Source organism: Protopterus annectens, chromosome 9.part0, assembly GCF_019279795.1.
Source record: "Protopterus annectens isolate FY-2018-M chromosome 9.part0, PAN1.0, whole genome shotgun sequence".
NCBI lineage: Eukaryota > Metazoa > Chordata > Ceratodontiformes > Protopteridae > Protopterus > Protopterus annectens.
Genome location: NC_056743.1, coordinates 404,753,068 through 404,765,959, shown reverse-complemented (window position 1 = coordinate 404,765,959; position 12,892 = coordinate 404,753,068).

The window sequence follows — 12,892 nt, the reverse complement described above, 5'->3', positions numbered from 1 at the left end:
TGTTTTTTTGGGGGTGGGGTGTGTTTTTTCTCTTTTTCTGGGGGGGGGGGGTGTGTGTTTTGGGTTTTTTTTCTCTGGGGTGTTTTTTTCTCTTTTTTCTCTGGTTTTGAGGGGGTGTTTTCGTCTCAATTTTTTTTTTTTTTGTGCCCCCCCAATGTGTCAGTGTGTGTGGGTGTTTGTCTCGGTGTGTGTGTGTGTGTGTGTGTGTGTGTGTGTGTGTGTGTCTGTCTGTCTCTCAGTGGGTGTGTGTGTATGTCTGTCAGGGTGGGTATGTGACTGTCTCTCGGTGTGTGTGTGTGTGTGTGTCTCAGTGTGTGTGTGGGTGTGTCTGCCTCTAAGTGGGTGTGTGTGTCTCTCTCAGTGTGTGTGTGTGTCTCTCTCGGTGTGTCTCTCTCTCTCTCGGTGTGTGTGTCTCTCTCGGTGTGTGTGTCTCTCTCTCTCGGTGTGTGTGTCTCTCTCTCTCGGTGTGTGTGTGTCTCTCTCTCGGTGTGTGTGTGTCTCTCTCTCTCTCTCTCGTGTGTGTGTGTCTCTCTCTCTGTGTGTGTGTCTCTCTCGGTGTGTGTGTGTCTGTGTGTGTCTCTGTGTGTGTGTGTCTCTGTGTGTGTGTCTCTCTCTCTGTGTGTGTCTGTGTGTGTGTGTGTGTCTCTCTCTCGATGTGTGTGTGTCTCTCGATGTGTGTGTGTCTCTCTCTCGATGTGTGTCTCTCTCTCGATGTGTGTGTGTGTCTCTCTCGGTGTGTGTGTCTCTCGGTGTGTGTGTCTCTCTCTCTCGGTGTGTGTGTCTCTCTCTCTCGGTGTGTGTGTCTCTCTCTGTGTGTGTGTCTCTGTGTGTGTCTCTCTCTCTCGGTGTGTGTGTGTCTCTCGGTGTGTGTGTGTCTCTCTCGGTGTGTGTGTGTGTCTCTCTCTCGGTGTGTGTGTGTCTCTCTCTCGGTGTGTGTGTCTCTCTCTCGGTGTGTGTGTGTGTGTCTCTCTCGGTGTGTGTGTGTGTGTCTCTCTCTCGGTGTGTGTGTGTGTCTCTCGGTGTGTGTGTCTCTCTCGGTGTGTGTCTCTCTCTCTCTCTCGGTATGTGTGTGTGTGTCTCTCGGTGTGTGTGTCTCTCTCTCTCTGTGTGTGTGTGTCTCTCGGTGTGTGTGTGTCTCTCTCTCTCTCTCGGTGTGTGTGTCTCTCTCTCTCTCGGTGTGTGTGTGTCTCTCTCTCTCGGTGTGTGTGTGTCTCTCTCTCGGTGTGTGTGTGTCTCTCTCTCTCTCTCGGTGTGTGTGTGTGTGTCTCTCTCTCTCTCGGTGTGTGTGTGTGTCTCTCTCTCTCGGTGTGTGTGTGTGTCTCTCGGTGTGTGTGTGTCTCTCTGTGTGTGTGTGTCTCTCTCTCGGTGTGTGTGTCTCTCTCTCGGTGTGTGTGTGTGTGTCTCTCTCGGTGTGTGTGTGTGTCTCTCTCGGTGTGTGTGTGTGTGTGTCTCTCTCGGTGTGTGTGTGTCTCTCTCGGTGTGTGTGTGTCTCTCTGTGTGTGTGTGTGTGTGTGTGTGTGTGTGTGTGTGTGTGTGTCTCTCTCTCTGTATGTGTGTGTCTCTCTCTCTCTGTGTGTGTGTGTGTCTCTCTCTCTGTGTGTGTGTGTGTCTCTCTCTGTGTGTGTGTGTGTCTCTCTCTCTGTGTGTGTGTGTGTCTCTCTCTCGGTGTGTGTGTGTGTCTCTCTCTGTGTGTGTCTCTCTCTCTGTGTGTGTGTGTCTCTCTCTGTCGGTGTGTGTGTGCCTCTCTCTCTCTCTGTGTGTGTGTGTGTGTCTCTCTCTCTCTCGGTGTGTGTCTCTCGGTGTGTGTGTGTCTCTGTCTCTCGGTGTGTGTGTCTCTCTCGGTGTGTGTGTCTCTCTCTCGGTGTGTGTGTCTCTCTCTCTCTCGGTGTGTGTGTGTGTGTCTCTCTCTCTTGGTGTGTGTCTCTGTGTGTGTGTGTGTGTGTGTGTGTGTTTCTCTGTGTCTGTAGGTGTGTATGTGTCTGTCTCGGTGGGTGCTTGTGTGTGTCTGTCTCTCGGTGGGTGCTTGTGTGTGTCTGTCTCTCTGTGAATGCGTGTGTCTGTCTTGTTGGGTGCGTGTGACTGTCTCTCGGTGGATGCGTGTATCTGTCTCTCAGCGGGTGGGGTGTGTCTGTCTCTCGGTGGGAGTGTGTGTCTGTCTCTCGGTGGGAGTGTGTGTCTGTCTCGGTGGGAGTGTGTGTCTGTCTCGGTGGGAGTGTGTGTCTGTCTCTCGGTGGGAGTGTGTGTTTCTCTCGGTGTGTGTGTCCGTCTCAATGTGTCAGTGTGTGTGTGTGTGTTTGTCTCGGTGTGTGTGTGTGTGTGTGTGTGTGTGTGTGGCTGTCTGTCTCTCAGTGGGTGTGTGTGTCTCTTGATGTGTGTGTGTGTATGTCTGTCAGTGTGGGTATGTGTCTGTCTCTCGGTGTTTGTGTGTGTGTGTGTTTGTCTCAGTGTGTGTGTGGGTGTGTCTGCCTCTAAGTGGGTGTGTGTGTCTGTCTCTCAGTGTGTGTGTGTGTCTGTCTCTTGGTGGGTTTGTGTGTGGATGTGTGTCTGTCGGTGTGTGTGTCTGTCTCTCTGTGGGTGTGGGTGTGTGTGTCTGCCTCTCGGTGGGTTTGTGTGTAGGTGTGTGAGTATGTGTGTGCGCCTGTGTGTGTGTGTGCGCGCACATGCACGTATGTACAGGCGTGTGTGTGTGTGTGCCTGTGTGTCTGTCTCTCGGTGGGTGGGTGTGTGTCTCTGTGTGGGAATGTGTGGGGTGTGTGGTTCTGTCTCTCGGTGTGAGTGGGTGTGTGGGTCTGTCTCTCAGTGTGTGTGGTTGTGGGGGTCTGTCTCTCAGTGTGTGTGGGTGTGGTGTCTGTCTCTTGGTGTGTCTGTCTGACTCTCGGTGTGTATGTGTCTGTCTTGGTGTGTGTGGGTGCGTGTGTGTCTGACTCTCGGTGTGTGTGCGTGTGTCTGTCTCTTGGTGTGTGTGTCTGTCTCTTGGTGTGTTTGTGTGTGTGCATGTGCGCACGCACACGTGTGTACAGATGTGCGTGTGTGTCTGCCTCTCGGTGGGTGGGTGTGTCTCTCGGTGTGTGGGTCTGTCTTTCGGTGTGAGTGGGTGTGTGGGTCTGACTCTCAGTGTGGATGTGTGGGTGTGTCTCATGGTGTATGTGGTTGTGTGGGTCTCTCAGTGTGTGTGGGTGTGTGTCTGTCTCTTGGTGTGTGTGTCTGTCTGCTTCTAAGTTTGTGTGGGTGCGTGTATGTCTGCCTCTCGGTGTGTGGGCGTGTGTGTCTGTCTCTTGGTGTGTCTGCCTGTCTCTCGGTTTGTGTGTCTGTGTGTTTGTCTGTGTGTCTGTATCTGTCGGTATGTGTGTGTGTATCTGTCGCTCGGTGTGTGTGTGTCTGTCAGTGTGTGTGTGTGTGTGTCTGTCAGTGTGTGTGTGTGTGTGTCTGTGTGTGTGTGTGTGTGTCTGTCAGTGTGTGTGTGTGTGTGTTGTGTGTGTGTGTCTGTCTGTCAGTGTGTCTCTGTGTGTGTGTGTGTGTGTGTGTCTCCCACTCTGTGTGTGTGTGTCTCCCACTCTGTGTGTGTGTGTGTCTCCCACTCTGTGTGTGTGTGTGTCTCCCTCTTGGTGTGTGTGTCTGTCTGCTTCTCGGTGTGTGTGGGTGCGTGTATGTCTGCCTCTCGGCGTGTGGGCATGTGTGTCTGTCTCTTGGTGTGTCTGTCTCTCAGTGTGTGTGTCTGTCTGTTTGTCTGTGTGTCTGTATCTGTCGGTATGTGTGTGTGTATCTGTCGCTCGGTGTGTGTATCTGTCAGTGTGTGTGTGTGTGTCTGTCTGTGTGTGTGTGTGTGTGTGTGTGTGTCTGTCAGTGTGTCTGTGTTTGTGTTGTGTGTGTGTGTGTCTGTCTGTCAGTGTGTCTCTGTGTGTCTGTGTGTGTCTGCCACTCTGTGTGTGTGTGTGTCTGCCTCTTGGTGTGTGTGTGTGTCTGGCTCTTGGTGTGTGTGTGTGTATGCCTCTGTGTGTGTGTATGTGTGTCTCTCTCTGTGTGTGTGTGTGTGTGTGTGTGTGTCTCTCTCTCTGTGTGTGTGTGTGTGTGTCTCTCTCGGTGTGTGTGTGTGTGTGTGTGTGTCTGCCTCTCCTGTGTGTGTGTGTGTGGGTGTCTGTCTCTCGTGTGTGGGTGTCTGTCTCTGTTTGTGTGGGTGTGTGTGTGTGTGCGCGTGGGTGTATGTCTGTGTGTGTGTCTGTAGGTGTGTATGTGTCTCTGTGTGTGTGTGGTTCTGTCTGTCTCTTTTGTGTGTGTGTGTGTGTGTGTGTGTGTGTGTGTGTGTGTGTGTGTGTGTGTGTGTGTGTGTGTGTGTGTGTGTGTGTGTGTGTGTGAGCCTGTCTCTCTGTGTTTGTGTATGCCTGTCTCTCGGTGTATGTGTGTTGTGTCTCTTGGCGTGTCTCGGTGTGTGTGCGTGTCTCGGTGTGTGTGCGTGTCTCGGTGTGTGTGCGTGTCTCGGTGTGTGTGCGTGTCTCGGTGTGTGTGTCTGTGTGTGTGTCTGTGTGTGTGTCTCGGTGTGTGTGTGTCTCGGTGTGTGTGTGTGTCTCAGTGTGTGTGTGTGTCTCAGTGTGTGTGTGTGTGTGTGTGTCTCGGTGTGTGTGTGTGTCAGTGTTTGTTTCGGTGTGTGTGTGTGTGTGTGTGTGTGTGTGTGTGTCTCGGTGTGTGTGTGTGTGTCTCTTGGTGTCTGTCTGTGTGTATCTTGGTGTGTGTGTGTGTGTGTCTCTCGGTGTGTCTATGTTTGTGTGTCTCAATATGTGTGTGTGTCTCAATATGTGTGTGTGTCTCAATATGTGTGTGTGTGTCTCGATGTGTGTGTGTCTCTTGGTGTGGGTGGGTGTCTCAGTGTGTGTGTGTCTCTCGGTGTATGTGATTGTGTGTGTCTCGGTGTGTGATTGTGTGTGTCTCGGTGTGTGGTTGTGTGTCTCGGTGTGGGCGGGTGTCTCAGTGTGTGTCTCTTGGTGTGTGTGTGTGTGTCTCGGTGAGTGTGTGTGTCTCGGTGTGTGTGTATCTGTGGGTGTGTGTCTCTCGGTTTGTCTGTGTGTCTCAGTGTGTTATTCTCTGTGTGTGTCTCGATATGTGTGTGTGTGTCTCGGTGTGTGTGTGTCTCTCGGTGTGTGTCTCTGTGTGTGTGTCTCGGTGTGTGTGGGTGGCTGTGTGTCTCGGTGTGGGTGGGTAGGTGTCTCAGTGTATGTGTCTCTCGGTGTATGTGTGTGTCTCTCGGTGTCTTTGTGTGTCTCTCGGTGCATCAGTGTCTGTGTGTCTTGGTGTGGGTGGGTGTCTCAGTGTGTCTCTCGGAGTGTGTGTGTCTCGATGTGTGTGCGTGTGTGTCTCAGTATCTGTGTCTCTCAGTGTGTGTGTGGGTGGCTGTGTGTCTCTGTGTGTGTGTGGGTGGCTGTGTGTCTCTGTGTGGTGTGTGTGTGCCCCTCTCTGTGTGGTGTGTGTGTGTCTCTTGGTGTGTGTGTGTGTGTGTGTGTCTCTTGGTGTGTGTGTGTGTGTGTCTGTGTCTCTTGGTGTGTGTGTTTTTATCTCTTTGTGTGTGTGTGTGTGTCTGTCTCTCAGTGTGTGTGTGTGTCTGTCTCTCGGTGTGTGTGTCCCTCTCGGTGTGTGTGTGTGTGTGTGTGTGTGTGTGTGTGTGTGTGTGTGTGTCTGCCTCTCAGTGTGTGTGTGTGTGTGTGTCTGCCTCTCATGTGTGTGTGTGTGTCTGCCTCTCATGGTGTATGTGTGTGGGTGTGTGTGTGTCTCTGTGTGTCTGTAGGTGTGTGTCTCTCAGTGTGTCTGTGTGTGGGTGTGTGTGTGTCTCTGTGTGTCTGTAGGTGTGTGTCTCTCAGTGTGCGTGTGTGTGTGTCTCGATGTGTGTGTGTCTCAGTGTGTGTGTCTCGGGTCTCGGTGTGTGATTGTGTGTGTCTTGGTGTGTGATTGTGTGTGTCTCGGTCTGTGTGTGTGTGTCTGTCTCGGTGTGTCTGTGTGTGTGTCTCGGTGTGTGTGGGTGGCTGTGTGTCTCATTGTGGGTGGGTGTCTCAGTGTGTGTGTGTCTCGGTGTATGTGTGTGTGTCTCTCGGTGTTTGTGTGTGTCTCGGTGTGTGTGTCTCTCGGTGTGTGTGTGTCTCAGTGTGTGCGCGTGTGTCTCAGTGTGTGTATGTGTCTCGGTGTGTGTGGGTGGCTGTATCTCTCGGTGCGTGGTGTGTCTCAGTGCGTGGTGTGTGTGTGGGTCTCTCGGTGCGTGGTGTGTGTGTGTCTCTCGGTGCGTGGTGTGTGTCTCTCGGTGCGTGGTGTGTGTGCGTCTCGGTGCGTGGTGTGTGTGCATCTCTCGGTGCGTGGTATGTGTGCGTCTCTCGGTGTGTGTGCATCTGTCTCTCGGTGTGTGTGTATCTGTCTCTCGGTGTTTGTGTGTCTCTCTTGGTGCGTAGTGTGTATGTGTGTGTGTGTGTGTGTGTGTGTGTGTGTGTGTGTGTGTGTGTGTCCCTCTCGTGTGTGTGTGCATCTGTCTCTCGGTGTGTGTATCTGTCTCGGTGTTTGTGTGTGTCTGTCTGTCTCTCGGTGTTTGTGCATGTCTGTCTGTCTCTCGGTGTTTGTGTGTGTGTCTGTCTCTCAGTGTGTGTGTCTTTGTCTGTCTCTCGGGGTGTGCGTGTGTGTGTCTGCATATGTGTGTCTGTCTCTCAGTGGGTGGGTGGGTGTGTGTCTCTCTGTGTGTGTGGGGTGTCTCTTGGTGTGTGTGTGTGTGGGGTGTCTCGGTGTGGGTGGGTGTGTGGCTCTGTTTCTCGATGTGGGTGGTTGTTTGTGTGTGTGTCTGTCTCTCGGTGTGTCTGTGTGTGTGTGTATGTCTGCCCCTCGGTGTGTGTGCCTGTCTGTCTGTGTATATGTGTGTGTCTCTCGTTGTGTGTGTGTGTGTGTGTGTGTGTGTGTGTGTGTGTGTGTGCCTCAGTGTCTGTAGATTTGTGTGTCTCGATGTCTGTAGTTTTGTGTGTCTGTGTGTGTGTTTGTGTGTGTGTGTCTCGGTGTGTGTGGTCGTGTGTCTGTCTCTCGGTGGGTGTGTGTCTCTGTGTGAGTGGGTGCGTGGGTCTGTCTCTCGGTGTGAGTAGGTGTGTGGGTCTGCCACTCAGTGTGGATGTGTGGGTCTGTCTCTCGGTGTGTGTGGTTGTGTGGGTCTGTCTCTCGGTGTGTGTGGTTGTGTGGGTCTGTCTCTCAGTGTGTGTGGGTGTGTGTGTCTGTCTCTTGGTGCTTGTGTGTGTGTGTGTGTGTGTGTGTCTGTCTTGATGTGTGTGGGTGCGTGTGTGTCTGCCTCTCTGTCTCTTGGTGTGTGTGTCTGTCTCTCGGTGTGTTTGTGAGTATTTGTGCGCACGTGTGTGTGCGTGTGAGCACGCGTGTACGGGCATGTGGGTCTATCTGCCTTTTGGTGGGTGGATGTGTCTCTCTGTGTGGGTGTGTGAGGGGTGTGTGGGTCTGTCTCTTGGTGTGAGTGGATGTGTGGGTCTGCCTCTCACTGTGGATGTGTGTGTCTGTCTCTCAGTGTGGATGTGTGGGTCTGTCTCTTGGTGTCTGTGGTTGTGTGGGTCTGTCTCTCAGCGAGTGTGGGTTTGTGTCTGTCTCTTGGTGTGTGTGTCTGTCTGCCGCTCGGTGTGTGTTGTCTCAGTGCGTGTGTGTCTGCCTCTCGGTGTGTGGGCGTGTGTGTCTGTCTCTCGGTGTGTCTGTCTGTGTGTGTGTGTGTGTGTGTGTGTGTGTGTATCTGTCGGTATGTTTGTGTGTCTGTCTCTCAGTGTGTGTGTGTGTGTATTTTGTCTCGGTGTGTCTGTCTCTCGGTGTGTGTGTGTCTGCCTCGTGTGTGTGTGTGCATGTGTCTGTCTCGTGTGTGTCTCTCGGTGTGTGTGTCTGTGTGTGTTTGTGTGTGTGTCAGTGTCTCAGTGTGTGTGTGTCTCGATGTGTGTGTATGTGTGTGTCTCGATGTCTGTGTGTGTCTCTCTGAGTGTGTGTGCGTCTCTCAGTGTTTGTTTGTCTCGGTTTGTGTGGGGGCTGTGTGTCTCGGTGTGTGTGGGTGGGTGTCTCGGTGTATGTGTGTTTGTGTCTCTTGGTGTGTGTGTGTGTGTGTCTCTCGGTGTGTGTCTCTGTGTGTGTGGGTGGCTGTGTGTCTCGGTGTGTCTCTCAGTGCGTGGTGTGTGTGTGTGTGTCTCTCTCTCTGCGTGGTGTGTGTGTGTGTGTGTCTCTCGGTGCATGGTGTGTGTGTGTCTCGGTGTGGGTGTGTGTGTCTCTGTGTGTGTATGTGCGTGTCACAGTGTGTATGTGTGTTTCTCTCAGTGTGTGTGCATCTGTGTGCGTGTGTGTGTCTCGGTGTGTGTGTCTCTCAGTGCGTGGTGTGTGTCCCTCGGTGTGTGGTGTGTGTCCCTCGGTGTGTGGTGTGTGTCCCTCGGTGTGTGTGTGTCCCTTGGTGTGTGTGTGTCTCTGTCAGTGTGTGTGTCTCTCGGTGTGTCTGTGTGTGTGTGTTTGTGTTTCTCTCAGTGTGTGTACGTCTCTGTGTGTGTGTGTCTCCCAGTGTGTGTGTGTGTGTATGTTTGTGTCTCTTGGTGTGTGTCTCTCAGTGTGTGTGTCTCTCAGTGTGTGTGTGTATGTGTGTGTGTCTGTGTGCGCATCTGTCTGTGTGTGTATCTATTTCTGTGTGTGTGTGTGTGTGTGTGTGTGTGTCTCTTGCTGTGTCTGTCTGTCTCTCACTGTGTCTGTCCGTCTCTCGGTGTGTGCCTGTCTGTCTGTCTCAGTGGTGGTGTGTGTCTGTCTCTCGATATGTGTGTGTGTGTGTATATATATCTGTCTGTCTCTCGGTGGTGTGTGTGGATGTCTGTCTCTTGGGGGTGTGTGTGTCTGTCTCTTGGGGGGTGTATCTGTCTCTCAGTGAGTGTGTGTCTGTGTGTGTGTGTGTATCTGTCTCTTGGTGTGTGTGTATCTGCCTCTCAGTATGTGTGTCTCTCATTTGTGTGTGTGTGTATCTGTCTCTCGGTATGTGTGTGTGTATCTGTCTCTCGGTATGTGTGTGTGTATCTGTCTCTCGGTGTGTGTGTATTTGTCTCTCCGTGTGTGTGTGTGTCTATCTCAGCATGTGTGTCTTTCAGTGTCTGTGTGTGTCTTTCAGTGTCGGTGTGTGTGTGTATGTCTCTGTGTGTCGGTGTGTGTGTGTGTGTCTCTCTGTGTGTGTGTCCCGGTGTCTGTAGGTGTGTGTGTCTCAGTGTGTGTAGGGGTGTGTGTGTCTGTAGGTGTGTGTCTGTTAGTGTGTGCGTGTGTGTGTCTGTCACTGGGTGTGTGTGTGTGTCCGTCTCGGTGTGTGTGTCTGTCTCTTGGTGTCTGTGTGTGTGTCTTGGTGTCTGTCTGTCTCTCTTTTGGTGTGTGTGTGTCTGTCTCTTGGGGGTGTTTGTGTGTGTGTGTGTGTCTGTATCTCGGTGTGTGTGTGTCTGTCTGTCTCTCGAAGTGTGTGTATCTGTTTCTCGGTGGTGTGTATGTGTGTCTGTCTCTCTCTCGGGTGTGTGTGTGTGTCTTTCTCTTGGTGGTGTGTGTGTCTTTATCTCGGTGGTGTGTGTGTGTGTGTGTGTATGTGTGTGTGCCTATCTTTCAGGGGTGTGTGTGTCTGTCTGTCTCTTGGGGGGGTGTCTGTCTCTCGGGGGGGTGTCTGTGTGTGTGTCTGTCTCTCTGAGTGTGTTTGCCTCTGTGTGTCTGTCTCTCAGAGTGTGTGTGTGTGTGTGTGTGTGTGTGTGTGTGTGTGTGTGTGTGTGTGTGTGTGTGTGTGTGTGTGTGTCTCTCGGGGAGGTGTCTTTGTGTGTGTGTATCTGTCTCAGTGTGTCTGTGTTTCTCGGCGGATGTGAGTACATTGTATATGGGCTGCCCAGTGTAGATTTAATTTTATTTTTGTTGACCTCTGCATTATCAACCTACTTTGCCAGAGATATAGAGATGGTTGACAGATATGTGAAATCGACAGTCCCTTGGATAGGGAGATTTGACTTGCCCTTTCCCCAGGGATAGTGCATCTCGGAGTTAAGATATATTATTAGCAGGGAGTGAGGGGGACACATGGGGGCTTGCCACACTGCAAAAACACTTTTTTTTATTCAGTGTTGTATGTTCCAAGGATTAGAATTTATGTTTCTGTAAATTAACTAGATCAACTATTAGTAAGTCCGTATATATACATACTGTTAATAAATCCATATCCACATATATGTGTATGTGTATATATATATATATATATATTAAAATCTATATACATGTATATACTGTCAATATACATGTGGGAACACTATGTATACTGGCAAAAGTGAGTGAATAATCATGTGATCACAGAATGCCATCAGTACAGTGGGGAGTAGGAATTTGCCCTTTCCCCACTGTTGAGAGCAATCTTAGAGTTAGCATATATTTTTATCAGGGGGGAATTGCACTCATATGAATTTTATATATATACATACATACAGATGGACAATAATGTACATAATCTATTTATTAGCATTTGTTTACTGGGATTATCAAAATGGACACACAAAACAATCTGTTTTCAGGAGAGGTCCAGGAAGAAAAGCACTAAAATGCAGTCTGTACATACAGTAATTTCAAGAACTTAAAAAAAACGCAGACATGTAATATATACATACAGTAGTTTTAAACGTTTCAGAAACTCAGTACATACAGTGGAGAACTGTAGCAATCTACAATGAAAGAGTAATGGTTAGCAGCACTCACAGCAATCACACAGGGTAACACTGTACACAATGATATGTAGTATATTAGTATAGAGAATACACAATATACCTCAGCAACAGTAACAAATATCAAGTAATTGTCAGTAAGTGAGATATGAAGACTACAAGTGTAACTGTGGAAGAGGAAAGATAGTGTACAAAAAATAAGCAAAGTAGAGAGCATCAGGAAAAAAAAAAGGATAGAGTTGACTATTATAACAAGGCACTCAGCTGGTTGCAGAGAAAGAGGACAGCCAAGGGTCCTTGAGATGTTGCCTGGGTTACAGTTTGAAAATGTTATAATTATGTTTTGTTTGAAAATCAGTGGTAGGGGGTTCCACATTCTAGAGACATATGAGGAGTAAAAGGTGACCCCACTGGAATTGTATGATTTGGGTATCTGCAGGAGAGCTTGGTCTGGGGATTGTAGTGATCTGTTATGGGAATAAAGTTTTAATACATTGCTTAGCGATGGGCATTGACCAGACCTGTTGAGAAGTTTATGTGCGATTCCTAGTTGGGGAAGAGATCAGGAGTGTGGAAGTTCTAACAAAGTGAGTTGATTAAGGACAAGGCAATGCTGTGAGTTAGTGTGTGTGTCTGTGTATTGGCTGCAAATGTTCTATTTTATTATAGCATTGTTGCAAGAGAAGAGATTATGCAGTCTGTAGGTTGACCATTATTGGGGAGGCATAGATAAGATTTGGAAGTAGGAAGGCACAGACTCTCTACTTTCTTGCTGCAAGAGTCAGAAAAGGTTTGATCCTGTTGAGTGCACCTAGTTCTTGATGTTTTTATTTTATTTATTTATTTTTTTTACATCTCTTGAGATCAAATTTCAGGTTTTCAGTAGTAACTCCTTAAAGTTTTGTATGGGCTACAACCGGTGTGATCTGAGGAGGTTCGTAAAAACAAGGGTTTCAATACAGAGTGCTGTTTTGGGGTAAGTAGAAGTTTTGATTTTTGGAAGTTTAGGAACAATTGAGAGTTACAGTTATAATTCAATAGACGTGAGGGATTTCTTGGAAGTTTGCCGGTTTATCCAGGTTTTTGGCATACCATAGGAAATGAAAAGTCATCGGAATACTGTACGATAGAAGCATGGTTACTGGATATGTTGCAATTATTTATTAATATCTGAAAAGTACTAACCCAAGGATGGATCCTTCAGGGACTGAAACTGATACAGGAAGTCGGAGTTTCTGTTTTCTTGATTTGAGAATTCCTGGTAGGCTAGCTTGCAGCCCATCAAAGGGATATAGTGTCTAGACGAAGGATATATGGCCTTTGAATGTGTAGACTGTGGGAGACTGTATCAAAAGCTGCAAACACTAAATTACATTTATTCCTGTTTTTATTTATTACTGATTTTGAAGCTGAGGAGGGCTGTACAGGTACTGTGACATGGCCAAAAGCCATGTTGTATTAAGGAGAGAAGTTTTTTTTGCCCAGGGCAAACTCTGGGAGCTCAGATTGTATGTATTTTTCAAGCAGCATAGGTAAAGGGGAAGGAATTCTAATTGATTAGTTTATCATATCTACTAACTCTGTGATGATACAATAGTGGGGGTAAGGTACTAACTCTGTGATGATACAATAGTGGGGGTAAGGTGCTAACTCTGTGATCATACAATAGTGGGGGTAAGGTACAAACTCTGAGATCATCCAATAGTGGGGGTAAGGTACTAACTCTGAGATCATCCAATAGTGGGGGTAAGGTACTAACTGTGAAATCATATAATCATAGGGGTAAGAAACTAACTCTGTGATCATACAATAGTGAGGGTAAGGTACTAACTCTGAGATCATATAATGGTAGGGGTAAGATACTAACTCAGTGATCATACACTAGTGGGGGTGAGGTACTAACTCTGTGATCATATAATGGTAGAGGTAAGATACTAACTCTGTGATCATACAATAGTGGGGTAAGGTGCTAACTCTGTGATGATACAATAGTGGGGGTAAGGTATTAACTCTGAGATCATATAATGGTAGGGGTAAGGTACTAACTCTGTGATCATACAATAGTGGGGGTAAGGTACTAACTCTGTGATCATACAATAGTGGGGGTAAGGTACTAACTCTGTGATCATACAATAGTGGGGGTAAAGTATTAACTCTGAGATCATATAATGGTAGGAATAAGTTACTAACTCTGT